The sequence below is a fragment of the Rhopalosiphum maidis genome, chromosome 2 (assembly GCF_003676215.2).
Source record: "Rhopalosiphum maidis isolate BTI-1 chromosome 2, ASM367621v3, whole genome shotgun sequence".
Classification (NCBI taxonomy): Eukaryota; Metazoa; Arthropoda; class Insecta; order Hemiptera; family Aphididae; genus Rhopalosiphum; species Rhopalosiphum maidis.
Window position 1 is genome coordinate 73,638,783 of NC_040878.1, and position 19,023 is coordinate 73,657,805.

The following is a 19,023-nucleotide window of genomic DNA, read 5'->3' on the forward strand; positions in this document are numbered from 1 at the left end:
AAATAATAAGTGAACACTTGTATCAAGGTAAGAGGAATTTCAATCGCCGTTTAGAATATACCTCCAGTAGGTATACATCTAAAAAGGTCGGCGTACGTTGATTCATTAGTTTTACCATTTCGCGTTTCTTTTTTTTTATTAACACAATAAAAAATTCTAGACAGATATACTCCCTTCAGTATTACAACATTACAGCAGTATTTTTAGACAGAATAAATACAACGCCTCTATGCTGAAGCAAAAAGTAATGATATCACCATCAAAAATCTTATACTTCAAAAAAAAGACCACAAAAAGTCAGCCTATCAAAGTAGGGATATCTGCATGACTACATATTTGTCGAGTTTGTCTTAAGCCTTATTAAAAAGACATAGAAAAATAGGTACAAGATTGTACTTGGGTATCTATGTTTGGTGATTGGCTTAAATTAAATTATAACGCAACCAGGTAAATTGTTCAAGTAGATTAATTTTCAGTTATTATTATGTTCTTAAATAATTATTAGTGTCAATTTCAAAATATTATGAAACTTTGCTGTATAAAGATTATAAATGGTATTTAAAATAGGTATTATTAATTATAATAAAGCGAGTGATGAGTATTTTTAAATTACCTATCCTTTTTTTACACACGTTAAACTTGCTAAAAATTAACATACAATATGCAGACACTAATTTTTGAACTAGGTAAAGGTAATGAAGCTAAACATGAACTGCTGAACGTAAACTTGCTATGTTACCTACATATTTGTTAGATGGAAACAACAAATTTGAGCGTAGCGCCATCTTAAACGATTTGACTCTAAATCTTAATCACCGCACAGTGTTTTTTTTTTGTTAACAAGCAATAACATTAGAAATATTTTCTATAAAATGATTTTTAGTTTAATAATGAATTCTTAGCCCACTGGTGCCATCGATTGGTTATATTAATTATTTATTCCGTAATAATAACAAATGTTTTTTGTTTGCGTTATGAACTTTTTTTGGCCATATTGTATTAAACATCGTTTGATGTAATGATGAATATTAAGACAATAAAGATTAATATAGATTAATGAAATTAGCAATTATTAATTCAGTTGTAAATATTATTCTTATAAGCTAGCAAATGTTGCTTTATCACTTTATGTCATATGTATCGTACATTTATACTTACTTGGGTGCAACTGGTGCAAGCCCGTTCTTGTTTTGAATAAAAATAAAATATACAAAATAATATTATTTTCGTATGTCGTATCTCCATAGTTATCGTTTCATATTGAATGGTAATCATCAACTAATATATTATATATTTTATTCGATCTTCAAAATATTAAAGCTATTCATGGTTATATTCATTATGGAATACATCTCAGGGTGATTAATATTTTTATTTAGGAACCAGGTATTTTATATGACGTATTTATTTTTTTATATTATACGAGTTTTATTCTTATTTATGTCAAGTAAAATATATCTTTTAATTTACAATTTAAATAAGTGTTACCGTTAAGTATTTACTTTGTCAGTTTAAAGATAAATGAGTAATAATTGTTTAGTTACGAAGCAAGGAATGCGTTTTTAATATTTATTTAGTAGGTATTTAAAATTCACTTCACTCATTGATTTAATGAGATTTATAGCAAACATAAATATCATTCAGGGACCTATGTAAAACCCATTAAGAAAATAACATTCCATTTGGTCAATAAGTAGCATAGAACACTGTGCCAATGTCGCATATTTTTTATGAACATATTTTACGTTTAAATCAAATACAAGGTAATTGTACATCCTTGAATAATATAATTTGTACAATGAGTATACAACTATGGGGTAAACAGCAGGAGTTATACCTTATTAATATTGTTTCTTATGAATTTTCGAAGTATAAGATAGAAAACGTTTCTCATAGTTAAAAATTGAAACTATTCCAATGACAAAATATTCTCAACCTTGCTAGTAAAAAAATTATATTATTACAATTTTGATTAATTGGTCCAGTTTAAATTTGAAATATCATCTGTTGTGTACGTCAATTCATTTTTAGACGTAAGTCTATTCTATACCAATATACTCATACATATGCGATGCAACTACCTGTAACAAATTAGACATACATCAATTTAATACATAATATATTTATATGGGTAGACACAGCTCAGTAGATAGTAGTTGTATGTTGTCCATAATGAATATGATAAATTCCTTTGGATACACAATATACACACAAAAATATACGACCGAGAAAAAAAATGTGAGTAACTATTCAAGAATAGGTATATTATAAACATTTATGTTTGACTGCAGAAATGTTAAGTATGAAAATATTAAATTCTGGTGGGACACACTTTTTTATTTTATAACACTCCGTCTTCCACATATTCGCGCGTATGAGTTATGAAAAGATAGCTTTTTTTACTTTTTGTGTATAATTTACAATTGTTTTGTTTCAGTTAATCATTATATTTAGTTGATAGTTCTTTATTTATTTTCATGACTTACAGGCGCGGATACAAGGGGGTGGTTAAAGGTTATGGAGGCTGAAGCCTCCCTTAGCCCAAAGATTAGACGTACCTAAGAACGATGTAAAAATCGACGTATGCAACGAATAAGGCAGTAACTGCATCTTATTGTATAGAGCGTCTTCGGCTGATTTATGCTACACTATAAATTTTGTTGGAAATCATTATGAAACTATGCACAGATATATAAAAATACGTACGTATAAACTATAAACATATAGTACCGAACTTAAGGGTCTCGGGTCCCAAGGCAGCTATTAAAGAAGGAGCTTTTAAAAATATATTAATAAAAACTTGCTTTTAATTTGTTGCTTTTAAAACTGTATAAGATGTGGTTTTGATACACATTATCATTTTATACATCCGTAACAATATAGTGTAACATATTATTAATTTTAAAGTTACTGCCTACTTCATATAATAATATTCTAATAAAAGCCTATTTCTATCTAAGCATTAAAAAAATAATAATAATATTTTATACACGAAATACTTCTCCATGTTAATACATTTTTATCGGCATTTTTTTTGGTACTTGGAATTTTTTTCATCTTTAATTTCTAGATCCACGCCTGTAATACTATGTTTTTATTCTATATTCCTTTATACAAAATCTAACAATATTTTGTTATATTTCGTAATACTTTTGGTGTCTTAGTCTCTCAGGCGCGTAATTCAGGGGGAGCGATAGGAGCGATCGCCCTCCCCCAAAATAAGCACCTATTTACGTGCCTGTAGACTCTTAGCTTATCTTTTACATGGACGTCCACTTCAAATCATAAATAATTACTAGAATGTATTATATTTGCAATATATTTTAAGATTTTTATACATTTGTTTTAATAAAAGTTTGAATAAATGTTAGTATATTTTACTATCTTTGGATATTGTTTTTTTTTAGAATAAAAATACATTATACGCTTTAGCATTTCTTTGACTCTTATCTATACGTTTTCTGCATACATATATACTGTATATATATATATATATATAGTGAGTATAGTGAGTATATATTGTTAATATTTATAATATTCCGCGCACATATATTTTTGACGGCGTAATAAACTTGGAAGCATGTTTGTTTATTGAAAAATTACAATTAAAAAAAAAAAAAAACAGATGCTTATGTTATACCTATATTAACATAATTGGCACTTATCTGCAGTATTGAATATTTCAATATTTGTGAATTTGAAAATAATGTTGTATATCACTGACGATTGGAAAGTTATTTAATAAAAAAGATTTTAACGATATTTTATTACATCATACACCAAACCAGTTTAAGTATTATTTATTATTAATTCAGGTAAACAATTTTCTGAATACCTATTATCGTTATATTTTATACATTACAATATAACATTTTAATTTGCATTGCTACATTAACAAGGATGTGTGGAATAAAAATTATCGAGTTTACAATTTAGTTCCATTTGATTTGTTGAGGTGTGAATGACACAAAGACACACTCATAGATATTAAAAGTAAACGATTTTATTTATTTAACTATACAAATGTATAGGTAATTTGTAGATTTTTATTTCTAGTATATATACTTTTTTTAATTTATTTTACTAAAAAAATCAAAAATCAAAAAATCGAAAATGTTTGTAAATTAGTTAGGTAATGTTAAAATTATATTAATAGTTATTAATAAGTAATAAATAATAAAAAAATAATATTTAAAATAAATATTATTCATTACAAAATTATTTTAAAATTTTAAAATGTCACTATAAAAATACTCTACATACATTGTATATTTTATATAGAAATATAGAATCATCTGTTATCGTGCATTTATCCGTTTACGTTATAAGAAAGGTTTAGGTATGTATCATATTATGTACATATACAATATAAGATAATATTATGTATAAATGGATATCCTAAATAGCAGGGCATAGGCTATAGCACATATATTAGTTATTAATTTTTGTAGTAGGTAGGAAGTATAGGTACATATTTTAAATTCATTCATAAGCCTGAATAGTTAAAACTTAGTTCATAACATTTAGTTGGCATTAATTATTAAACATATATAATATGATATACATTACCTAGATTATTTAATAATATTACTTTTTTGATTTGACTAATTGCGTTACAATGTGTGTTTTTGATGCTAATAATTAAAGCTTAAACATTTTTTATAAATCTATAATATAATGATACTGTCTATACGATATCTGAGTCTATGGTAGAGCTTGAAATATATAATTATAATTTTATTTTCAATTAAATGTTTTTTATTTTCATTTCAAATTTTAGATATTAGATTACTTAGGTGTAAATGTTTTAAGCTTTTGCTCGAACTAAAATTATATAGAAATTTGCGTGGGTGTGTTATTAAAAACTATAATACTATGGGTTGGCTACATATTTATTTTTCACGCGCGAATTCATATACTTTATCGTAATATATTATTTCGATTATTGAATTAATAACACTGTTTTATTTGATGTAGTCGATGTAGGTAAATTTAATTTATTTTAGCGGTTTACACTCTCTATAATCTATATAGTATATTATGTATAACATGTAAAGGCATAGTTATTTCATATTAGCACCATAAGCGTGCGCACAGGGCCATGGCACACCCTGCGAGCCGTACCGAAATTTTTATACATAGTAATACGTGTTATAAACATAACGATTTTTGATTTAACAAAAATCATAAAGCATTAAATAGGTAGGTGAAAAATAACTGATACACAATGATAATAAATAATAATAAATTAAATGTCTTTAAAAATAAAATTGATAACATATTATGTCATATTGCGAAATTGTATTAAATTGTGTTGGCAATTACAATATTTCTTATTTAATTAAAAAAAAATATGTATCTGTTTTTAATCATATGAATATTTATGCCTAAATAGTGGTGATTATGAGTAGGTAAATTAAAGTATGTAACCTTTAAACTGTTTCTTCTTCCATCAGGGTTCAGGTTTCTAAATATTTATTGACTTAGCCCACCCTGCCACAAATGTCTGCACGCGCCTATGATTAGCACGATTAGAGATTAAATATAGGGGTTGTGATGGTGCTAATATTTATACTTAATTATAAGTCTATTAGAGTAGAGGGCTGTTCATTAAATATTAAAATGTTGATGTATATTCTATTATCTTACTGTTTTTTAGACTATATAAAATAGTAAATACATATTGGGTATCACTTTTTTATTTTAAAAATAATTTAACATTATACACAAGCCCTAATTTTTATATAGTAAATAGTAAATACAATTTAAAAATTAAAAAAAATGATTTTCTTACTTGAAATTCTTACGCAAAAGTGTGTGAATTACCTATACATCCAAATATTTATAATCAAAAAATTAAAAATCGACCAAAATACTTATCTGTGATTTACTCGTTACGTAAACAATTAAAGAATACAGAGATAATAAAATCATTGTGTTTCTATAAATAAAATACTGATTTTATTGTTTTTGTTTATCGTATTATTATATAGGTAGCTTTAGTTTTTTCTACAGTCCTTGTTCACATTACGGTATTTCTAATTTCTATATAAAGCGCCGAGATCAATACAAATTATACATAAGCAGCGTACAAACCGCATGTTTTCGTTTCCTTTCGTTGTCGGTCGGTCCGGTATATTCGTATATAATATTATTATAATAATAGTCAGTGGCGGCTCGTGTGTATGTGCACAAGTGCACGTGCACTACCTACCTAACTCAATCAAGAAAAAATAATAAAAACAAACAAAATAAAACAAACAAATAATATATAAAATACACAAATATAAATAAGAATTTGTAAAGTAATGTAATAATAAATTATTTCAAATATAAAAATATAAATTCAGAGTATATGAAAATAATAATATTATAATATTTGTATTTATGTTTAATATTTGATTGGGTTATTTCGACTGCTAAATGGCTGTCCGCGACGGAACGGTATCGGCGTGTATTATTATAGTAGTGCAGTTGTGCACACAATCATTGTGCACATTTGTACAGTGTAAAAATTGAAGCAAGTCGATACACGCAGCCCGCGTTGTAATGGAGTTGGTGTGCACATTTGTTTGTGTGCACATAACCAATTAAATTATTTTCAGCGAATTATTTTCGACGTCGCCGCGTCGCTGAGCGTCGGCATCGGCATTATTATGTTTATAGTTTATTTTTACTCTCATTAATTTATTATATTATTTCGATTATCAGCTGATAATATTAGCTAGTCGATCATTATCGGAATTCAAAACATTATTAATCGTGACCATCGTGTTTCTGTTTATTATCGACGACCGACATTAACGTATATTAATATATATTACTCGTGTATTTGTTTTCAATTTTTAAAATGAACTCAGTACAGCAATTAATACTGCAATGTAATTTTCAATTCATCATCTCGTTGGAGAAAAAGATGGAAAAAAAATAAAGGTAGGCCTACTCCAGATTTAAATATTAAACAAATTACTAAATGTAAAACGAGAGATGTAAGAAGACAATTTAAAAATGATATATATAAAACTAATGACTGGATTTGTGGTTGTTCAGAAACAAATCGTTTGTATTGTTTTCCCTGTCTACTTTTTGGTCAAAAATCTAATGATGCCGCTTGGGTAAAGAATGGAATAAACGATTTAATTCATTTAACTTCTAAAACACACAAAACACACGAAAATCATGACACACATAAATTCTCAATTAAATTTAAAACTATTAGGGAAACAAGACATAAGACAACAACTTTCTAGTGCATATCGGTTGAATATCAAACAATACAATGAAAAATAAGTCATAATCGTTATATTTGAATAAAATCATAAATTGTATTAAATTTTGTGGAGCATTTGAGCTTGCACTCCGAGGTCACGATGAAAAATCAAATTCAGAGAATCCCGGCGTATTTCGAGGTCTTATAAACTTTAGTTCAGAGTTAGATTCGGTACTAAAATGTCATATTGAGAACTCTTCGGTATTTAAAGGTTTATCCAAATCAATCCAAAATGATTTACTAGAATGTTGTTTAGCTGTATGTCAACAAAGAATTAAAAATGAAATAAAACAAGCAGAATATATTTCTGTAATGGCTGACGAAACAACTGACGTATCTGCTCAGTTTCAATTGTCAATAATATTTAGATATTTACTATCGGATGGAACACCAGTAGAAAGATTTTGGGGATTTTTCAATCCTACTGGACACGATGCGAAATCGTTGTCTGAATGTATAATATTAATTTGAAAAAGTCCTAGAGTCACCAGATATGTTGATTTGTCAGAGTTACGACGGCGCAAACGTGATGAGTGGACGTCTCAATGGTGTACAAAAAATAATAAACAATAGTTATAAAATGCACATTTCATACATGTTATGCTCATCAGCTTAATTTAATTTTAATTCAAGCAACTTCACAAAATCGTGAGATAAGAATTTTTTTTTCAAACCTAACTGATATAACCAATTTTTTTCCAACAGTCCGCAGCGGGTTACGGTTTTAGATAAAATTGTTAAACACAGAGTTCCTCGATCATCTAATACTAGATGGAATTTTAAAAGTCGAATAGTAAATACTGTGTATGAGAATCTTGAGTCGTTAATTGAATGTATGAAAGAAATTGAATCAACATTCAATCAAACCATAGCAATTAATCAAGCTGGAGCTTTGCATCGGATGTTAATTGACGATAGATTTATTTTGGTTAAGAGTGTTTCATTCTTTAATGCCTCATGTTGATATTTTATATAATCAACTACAAAAACCAACTATGGATCCTGTAGAACTTTCAAAGGCAATTTTTCGGTTCGAAGAAAATATATTAAAAGAAAGACAGAATATTGATAACATCTTTGAAACTTCTCAAAATCATCCAACGAAAAAACGAAAACATGATGATACTATTGAAACAAGAAAAATCGCTATCGCTGCAAAAGAAGTATGTGACATTTTTATTGTCAACGTTAAAGAACGGTTTGATTATAAAAACCACTTAAATGCTTCGCACCTATTTTTATCTACCAAATTTCTTATGTACGAAAATAACTTCCCAGGTGACCATTTAATAAAAACAATTGAGCATATCCTTTTTTGGATGTTACTAACTTAAACTGAAACTACAACTGTTCTACAAAAGAACCGATTTCCGTGATATCAATCATCAGTTCATTTATTGAAATTTATAATTGAAAATAATTTCAATACATATATTTTCTGAAAGCTACAAACTTTTAAAAATAATTTCAACTATCCAATGACTACAGCTGAAGTCCGAAAGGTCGTTTTCTACATTGAAAACGTATTAAAACATTTTTGAGAAATTCAATGACAGAAGATCGACTTACAGCACTAGCTATGTTATCGATCGAAAAACGGATGATCAACAACATTCCAAACTTCAACGAAGAAGTAATAAACAGATTTGCAGAAAAAAAAAGAGAGGAGAATCGATTTAACAGATAAATATGTACCTGAACATATAATAATTTGTATCTACTTTGTCATAGTTTTTACCTGAAAATGTATTATTACTATTATTATTATTATGTATTTACTATTATTATAGGTACTTGACACTTGTAAAAATAGGTATAAGCAAAAGAAAAAAGTAATTTGTAAATAACTAAAATTTGTAAACAATATTATTTATACAATTTATAATATATATATATATATTATATTGGTTATAATTTTTTTGGATGTGCACTACTTCATTAAAACCCACGAGCCGCCACTGATAATAGTGTAATATATTATGTTACTCGACATTAATATTTTATATTTTGCCGTGGAACGCATATAAAGACAAGACGTAGGTATCCACCTACGCAATAATTTTAATATAAAACAACACTATACGAAAAAAAAAACGGTCGTGTTGTGTGCGTTCGCCGCGGTAATACGACTCGTTGTTTTTTTACATTATAACATCTACGCCGTACAGGAGATATTATACACGATAAAATAATATAATATTATATTCCGATGTGGCGTATACAGTGAAAAACAAACCTAACGAAAACGCGCGAGAAACATCTCAAATCCCAATCGTAGCGTTTCGCGTAGTAAACCGGTCGTAATACCTTCGAGTCGCGGGCGCGCATTTTCCCCTCGGACGACGACGACGACGACGACGACCTGCATTTTGACGCGATCAGCCGCAGATAGGCGGTACGTACCTCTATCGTATAATATAATACACATATTATACACATTAGCAAGCGCGTTTACAACAATATATAATGTTATTAGTATAATAATTTACTATTACGTGTACGAGACGGATGACTTGATTTGGTGGTGGAAGTTCTGCGGTCGCGCTCGATACACGTTTTACGTATTTATTATTATTAAATATTTTGTTTTTATTCACACACACACACACACATATTATGTTATATATCATGTACGTGTGTGTACGCGCGCGCGCGTGTAATATTGTGTGCGTTTTTTTTCTCTCCTCGATGACCCGCGACCGCCGCCACCACACAAAACCTGTGTGTCTGCGCGTATTCGCTCAAGTCTGGTTTCTGTCGCGTTACGTGCAGCACGCGCGCTCGCCCAGGTATATTGTGTTGTAAGCTCGCGTCCGCCGTCGTTCCGTTTTGCACGTGTCGCGCGCGCCGCCGCCGGTCCGCTGCTGCAGGTGTGCCGGGCAGTAACGATACATCGTTTAAACGCATACTACACGCAGCATAGGTGCTGCACTTTTGGGACCGTCACGACACTGCACACAGCACGACATTGCACACAGCACGACAACCGCAATAACAGTAAATGGATTACCTATATATTATTCGTAATCGCGATGTCTTACAATATTAAAATAATATTATGTGGTTTTGCGCCGGCCGCGTATGCGAGGTGAAAACGTCGTACGTCCGCGCGTCTACAGTACAGAGACGCCAAGACCGCGTTTACTGTCCGCGCAGACGGTATTGCGATCGTATTCCATCACGTCGCCCGCGGTAAGTCTGCGGTCCCGCGACAGTCGTTGACATTCGACCGTCATGCCATCATAATATAATATTATAACAACCAGTCTATGTATGGTATTTGTCGGTGTTTCTTCGCGCGTCGAGTCGAATACGTTTATGTCGTGCAGGTCTGTTAAGAGCGATGTGCGGGAGTGCACACAGTCTCGGTCTGTCCGGATTGATCCGTGTCAACGCGTACACTCGACAAAAGTGATAAAAACAGTTTAGGGTTTGGGCAGTTGGGGTACCGTTTTAAAACGGACGAAAAATGATTTATTTAACTCTGGTCCTATTACACGTCTTATACCTTACAAAAAAGTACTACGAGTACACAAAACCATCAATGCAGGTTGGTTGGAAGCGCAGAGGAGGCATCGAAAGTGAGATTTGACCAATGACGAATATATCGCTTGAGGGATAGTTTAATTGGGTAAGGTACACAGGATTTACCAATCTTGCAGACCTATAGTGCGGTACAACAGCGAATTGGTGATGGTCAACGGAGGATGTATTTTTTTAGTGTTTTGAATATATATACAGTTTGTTCTATCGCGTTCTTCTTCGTACACATGCCTACATGTATTTGCTCAACGACTTCCTGAACATTCAAATTCGCCTAACTATAAACTTAACTATATTATTTGTGGAACTAAGTAATTAAAATCCTAATTGTAGTTCTCTTGTAAAAAATCATTTTTCCGAAATGGACATTAAAAAAATAAGTCATTTACGAGGAGATAAAGACGATGGAAGTGTTATAGTGTAATAGTAAATATTCAATACATTGATATCAAAAATGTTATACCGGTGAGTTACCGTTCGTCGATCAAATGTCACGCGATAAATCCGATTGGAAAAAAAATTTACCTATGCAGTACTTCCTAGACGTCTTAAGACATCATATTTGATACTTCTATTTAACCTGATATTTGATCGTTGCAATAATACAAACTTCTAGATTATCCATTTTACAATTTTATATTATCAGTAAACAGTAGAGATTAATTAGGTAACACTCCTTTTTTTTAATGATCATTATATTTTCAATAAATAAGTACCTATTAATATTTCTAAAAATATGTTTTTTTTAATTGAACGATTTACTTACAAAATTAAAAAAATATATCATATTACCTATTAACTGTATACTGTTTTTAAAAAATTTTCACTAGTCTTAAAATGTTACATATTTAAGTATAAACAATATTTAAAATTGTTTCAAATTACGAACTTTCGAACTAAATTTTACAAGCAATTATCATAATTTTGTTTTTAATAAGTTTGCATTAAATAAATGTACCTAATATTTTAGTCGTTGATTTATTATTTTTTAGTAAGAAATTCTTGATAAATTAGAAAAGTTGTACATTATTGAATAGTTTAAAAAAATTATATTAAAGTGTTGTGTACCATATGTATTTAGCTCTGTGTTTGTATACAAGCAGTTATATAAACTATCGAATAATATATACCTACGAGTACACTAGCGATTTAAATACAACAGTCACCTATTAAATTGAATAAAAACTAAAAATGATAAATTGTATCATTTTAACCAAAAAAGTATCCGTGATGTCATAAAAATAATTAAATAATATGTAATGTTTTGTAATTTATGTTCTGACATTTTATAAAATTACTGTAAATCAAAATAATATTTACTTATATCATACTTTAAAATTAAAATTATATTTTGAACATGACATTAATAGAGCCTATAGTAAATGTATCGAGTATCGATTTTTTATAGTTACCTATAATAGTTGAATGGTATGAAATTTAATATTCATGATCATATAATTAAGCATTTAGAAATACTTTTGTCTCTTTTGTCACCGGCGTTGTCTAAAAATATACTTAATTGTGATGAATTAACAAAAACAATATTTCATCTGAATCGTAATAAATAATAAGTAATCGAATTAATGTTGACTATTCCTTTTACAATTATTGATGCAGTTAAAACTGTACACGATTTACTTGTTTATCATACAATTTGTACCTACCACTTTACGGTGCTTATATAAAAAAATAATAGTTAGAAAAATCATGTTTTAATAATTTTCGTTAAAAATATTAAAGTACGACAAATCGTGGTCAGTCAAATATTCGGACTAGGTTTTAATGTTTTTTAGTAACGTTTGAATAATTATGTAGTATCGTCTAAAATATTAAGTTAGTTCACGAATCACGATAGTCGATAAGTCCCCCGGCCCCCGCATCATACCGTCGCAGCTTACAAGACGTAACAGTGACAAAGAAGACAGGTGTTGTACAACACCGTACTCCGAGTTCAAGACATTCATAATAATTAATTGCTACTTTGGGTATTTGACTAACATAGTTAGTTTTCTTTACGATATTTGTAGACATTTGATTGATATTTTCGACTAAGAATTATATCTAATGTAAAACCAATATACTTAAGATCTTTAACCACCCGAAATGGATTAACATAGCTGTGGAGTATTGTAATATATTATATTCTAAAAGTAAATTGGAGCAACTGGTGAATACTTATTTATTAATTTATTACCTAATATATTTTGTACACAAATATTCGATATGTACTGCATTAAAACTTTTTATGGTTCATTAGTTTGTCGATCACGTGCGTCTCAGCTGAGGATTACCTCCAGGCCAATGAATATAAATGTCTCACATTTCGTGCTCTAAACCAATATAACGATAATAAAAATTAGTGAAAGCTTGGAGCTTAGGACTGGTTTCAAAATTACTTTTGAAAAATTATTAATGAAAATGATATCGGTATAGAAATCAAAACCGGTAGGTACTAAAAATCGAAAATAAATTAAACAGTTAAGAATATGAAATCTAAAATTGAAACTACCATTTCTATTAAAAATACCGGTATATCTAATATATATAATATTTAAAATTGAAAAAAATTAATAATTTGATAAACAAATCTACAATGTTCACTGTTGGACATCATCCAATTTCCTCTCCCGTCGATTGTATTGTACTTATTGTTATTATAATAAAATGTAATATACTGATTATAGGTATTCTATAAATATGCGATATTGTGTTTTGTACTGACATTATATAAAATAATATATTAAATATCAATAATATTGTATTTTATTTGAATGTGCACCAGTTGTATGACGATAAAAATAGCCAATAAATATCTGTAGCATATTTTCAGGGGATGACAGTAGAGAGATATAAATTCCATTCATACATTTTTTGTTTGGTTTTATGGTAGTTATTTGACCTATTTCTAAAAATAAGTTTCTATTAAATATGATATAGGTATTTATATTGCTCGATGAAGATAAAAAGAGAAATCGAGATTTAAAGTCAAACGACCAAGCTTACTAATAAATATAGTTTTTGTTTAATAAATTTCAAACATAGGTATGTTTTAATTTAAGTATATCTATACTATTATAATTTATAAACATTAAAGGAACAGTTTATTTATGAAAATATAAAATAATATTATCTATAGGCTTAGGATTTTGAGTAAGATTAGTCACATCACCTACTAAAAAAATTAATTTTTTAACTTTTGATGGTTTGACGATACGGTGATATATTTTATTTATTATTAACAAATTTTTCTTTACATTGGGTTTTAACAAAAAAACGTTTTTGTAAGTTTAAATGGATATTGCTGTTTTTTTCGTGATAGTATTTATAAAAAATTATATTGTAACAAACCCTGAAACCCTTGTACTCACACGGCCGGTGCGCGCGCTCCTCAGGTGGGTCCATACGAGAGCACGCACAAGCTGAGCATGTTTGCTCACCCCGTGCGTCACACAAATTTACATCGTTTGGACGATATTCTGAGCACGTGCGAATATTCGCGACGCACGGCGAACGCGATCCAATTGTCGTCGGTAAATTCTAATTGCTCAAAGACTTAATTGTCGGACACATTGTTCCGTTTGGACGGAAAAAGTTGACCTGCGCAACATTTATGCGTGCTACTGTGTTAACTACTTAAACTTAGTTTTTTTAATTAAATTTTTTTTACAAAATAAGTAAATTAATGAAGTGGTGCAACGATAAATGCATTCAGTTGATTCATGAGTATCAACAAGAAGAAGTGTTGTGGAACCCAAAACATGTATTTTATTTTTCAAAAACAAAAAAACAAGATGCGTGGGAAAAAATTTCGGAAAATTAAATAAAAGTTCCGAAGAAATTAAAAAACAAGCGTTGAGCTTATTAAGATCTTTTCGCCGAGAAAAGGCAAAAGGGAAGAAGACCATGGGGACTGGTACAGGTATGTTAAATAATATTATGTTAATATTGCATGATTAAAATTTAAAATTCTATTGATTTAAAACACTTCATTAGTATATAAGTAGATAAGTATATTGCGTGATAATCAATAATAATACTTAAATATATAATTTAATATAATAATAGGTTTCTGCAGGAGAGATAAATAAGTAGGCTTTTTTCCTCTTTAGTTGCTGTACAGGGACCTTATAAAATTATAACTATGATGTTTTGTGTACGCTGAAACCAATTGAAATTATTATTAATTATTATTTAAATTAGCATTTTTAACGAAGAATAAAATTCCATTTTAAGTTGAAAACACAAAAATGTGTCATACACAATAGGTACTATTTGCATCACAAATTAGTATCAATATTTATAGATTTGTTTTATTGATTTATTCCTGTACTGTATATTAATAAATTCTTGATTGCCCCGCGCTATGCCGCAAATAATATTTCCGTATTTTAAAATAACAAACTCAGAAAGAAGTATAAATAATAATAGATTAAATTGTCGAGCTGTCATTGAAGACTTGTAGATAACTTACAGAAATAACTAATGACAAACAAGTGGTTAACAACTATCCTATATTTTATAAAATTAAAAGCAATACAAACTATTAGTTAAATATTAATATTAATTATAATATAAACCAGATGACATAATGATCTAAATAAGATAATTTATACAAAACAAAGTTTTATGATTTTTATTAATTAATTATCAAAAGTTATAATTTAAAATAACGTATAAGGTAATAAGAATTGGATCATCGAATATACATTGTACTTACTAATATATATGTAGATATATATTTTAAATATTCATAATGTGAAATCGTACTTTTTCTGAATTTACAATTTACACAGAAGTATAAATATTAATTAATTGTTTATAATTTAGGACGAAAAGACGTTTATACTTCAAAGTGGTTTGCCTTTGAGGCTTTTCAGTTTTTGTTAGACCGAGATGATTTTCGGCCAACTCTTAATACAGATAACGTGAGTACTAATAATTAACAAGTTCAAATAATTTATATTTTTATAAGTTATAGATACGTAAATTATTAATAGTTATACACTTATACCTACTAAATTATGACATATTGAATCACAAATAATATGTATAAACATATATTTATGCGTAGTTATTTTGCCAAGGTAATGCTCCGTTTTCAATAAAATATGTTGCAAACTTGTCTCTTATTTCTTATGCTGTAATTTTAGATTTATGAGGAATATTTCTAAGGGGCTGTAATGGTTGGTCATTTTGTCTCCAATGTCCTTCTATTAAACGCCCGCCGTCCTCACTATCAAAACAACCTAAAGGAGTATAAGTGTTTCGAGAAAACTACTTTTTCTTAAAAATTATGTAAATAAACAATAGTCATCACAACAATTTCTGCTTTTTCTGACTCCAACAATAACGGTTTACGTAAAATACAAAAAATTGAGGAACAAATTCCAAAAACATTTTCAACTACTCTCTACATCTGCTTAAACGATAGTTAAAATTCGCTCTTTTGATTGCATAGAATGGGTGCCAGAAAAAGGTATCATTATTATTTCAGTTAATGGAAATGCTTTGTCAGCTACAAACACAAATGTGTGGTGTATATTTCTTTGAGGTAACGGCAGTGCTTGTGGTATATCTAAACTATTATTTACAATTTTTTATAGAGATCGCAGTTTTTTGAATACACCACCATCGGAAATCCTACTTTGGCAACCTACGTTTGCATAAATAAAATTATAATTCGCGTCAACAAGCGCGAACAGAAATACTAAAAAAAGATTTGTAATTATAATATTCGGTATCACTTTTAATCGGGCTTTGCAAAAATATGCTTCCCATCCATTGATCCTAAATAATGAAGAAAATTCCATTGCTTATCAAATTGATCTGCTACATCAGTCCATTCACTGGGATAAGAAGGCATATATATACAAAAATATATATTCAAATACTTTTATGGCTAACGTAATCAATAAATTTTATCTTATATTTTTATTTTTGCAAATATTTACATGTAGTTATTTACACTGATTTAAGTGTAGTTTTACTGAATTTAAACCTATAGACAATTTCAAAAAATTGTATAAAGCCAAAATTTATAAAAATTTTAATTTTGTCAAAATATATTAGTAATAGTATAAAATAATCTGAAACAAATTACTAAAGTACCTAATATACTTATATGGTATACAAATATAAAGTTATAATTTATTAATATTAGTTAGTTATTCATATGGTCTATAGGTAACTTATAGGTAATATGAGTTATGAGTTTGATCCTATACTGATCTTATATGAACCTATACTTATGATATGCCAATAATGGTATCGATCATCGATGTACTGTATTGTATATACGAATATATTAATTATATTTATACTAATATTATCTTAGTGTTATTAATAATAAGTTATCATATCTTACAATAAAATAATCCTTTTTATTTGTTTAAATAAAAATATATAATAATAAATAATTCAAATCTTAACTTGGACTGCGTATTAATATAATATATTTTATTTTAGGAAGATGTTTTAAACGAGTCAGAAATGATGCTTGACGTTGATAACGAAAGCTTATCAGAATGTGAGTCAATTCAACAAGCACATGAAATTGACTCAGAATCGTTCTCTATTCTTGTACAACCGCCAAATAAAAGAAAAAAAAACAGATATCGGATAAATGCATAGAGGAAGCTATTGAAATTTTAAAACGACCTTATCCAACTCTCACTACACCTGATGAATGGTCAGTTTATGGGCAGCATCTTGAAAATAAACTTCGCAAATATACCCCACACACAAGTTCCATTTTCCAACATTATTTTAATAACATATTGTTTGAAGCCGACATGGGAAATATGACATGGATAATCGCCATAATATAGTTCAACAACCTCAATATTCAAACTTCCATACCTACTCAACACCATCTGCGACATTTTCTCAAAGCTCTCCATTGTCATCCGTAGCATCTCCATATCATTACACGTCCGCCACTTCATTGTCTCCAAATGAACCACTTCATGAGTTTCTTTCGCCAATATCTCAAGCTCATATTACAGCAGAACCATATAACAACGGTGCTGAAACTCGGCCAAACTCACTTTGTTAACATTATTTTTTTATTTTATTTTAAAATACTATGAAAAGGATTTTCATACATTTTGCTGATTTTTTGTTTATTCAATATTATAAAGTTATAATATGTTTTTATTTTAATAATTTTATTTTTCTCTGTTTGATAAAAGAATATAATATAATTTTGATTATTATATAATTAAAATACTTTTTCACTATACTTATTGTGTGTTTTTATTTAGAATTACCTAATTATTTTAATTTTTATACTACCTTAACATATGTCTTCAGAACTTCTATAAATGCTTGACAAACTTCTGGTACTATGAGCGATATAAGTTGTTTTGATATCAAAACGTATATTGAACTAGTATATAAGAGTCTCCTGTAGCAAGGAATCTTAATGTAACTGCTAATCTTTTATCAACTGAAACTGCGTTTCTCATAGTAGTGTCTTTTTTCATAATTTTTGGTCCAATTTTGCACAGCAAAATTCAAAGTCCTCTGACGCCATACGAATACAATTTTTAAATTGTCCAATAGTTTTATCGAATTGTAAATGATCCATTAAATTGAGTCTAGCTTCTCGTTGTCTATACAAGTGAGTGATTCATCATCTTCTATTTTGTCAACTTGTTTTTTTTTTTGTTTTTTTTTAAATAGAATGTAAAATTATTAACGCGGCACTTTTAGTTTACGCTCATGTTCAAACAAAATTAAATTATTTTCTTGAATAGACATGATTTAAGTAGTAATTAAACTATTTTTCTGTGAACAATGTCAACGTTATGCTCGCCTAACAACAACTAAAAATCTGGAACGCGAATTTGATGCGCAAATATTAAGTTGTGCGAGGCAACGTCCAAACAGAGACACACAAAGCATTCGTGTTCGCACAGGGTGAGCACACATGCTCAGCTTGTGCGTGCTCTCGTGTGGACGCACCTTAAATACGACACGCGCCGCACAAGGCGCACCAACGCTTATACGCACCGTGGAGCGTTTTACAATAACAATACCGAATAACGATATGTATACAATATAATATTATTATAATATAATATAATATAACATCGGTTTTTTTTCGTTGTTGTCGGTTTTTTTTTAAACTCGCGAGTCCTTGATTTCCTGCGAGCACACACGCGGAGTACGTTCCTTGAACTAAATTTTCTCGCACGCATAGGTAATAC

At 29.0% G+C, this 19,023-nt stretch overlaps 1 pseudogene; it reads right to left on the minus strand.

Annotated features, from left to right (window-relative positions):
* Positions 1 to 1,969: 1,969 nt before the first annotated feature.
* Positions 1,970 to 18,401, minus strand: LOC113552589 (annotated as a pseudogene).
* Positions 18,402 to 19,023: the final 622 nt, after the last annotated feature.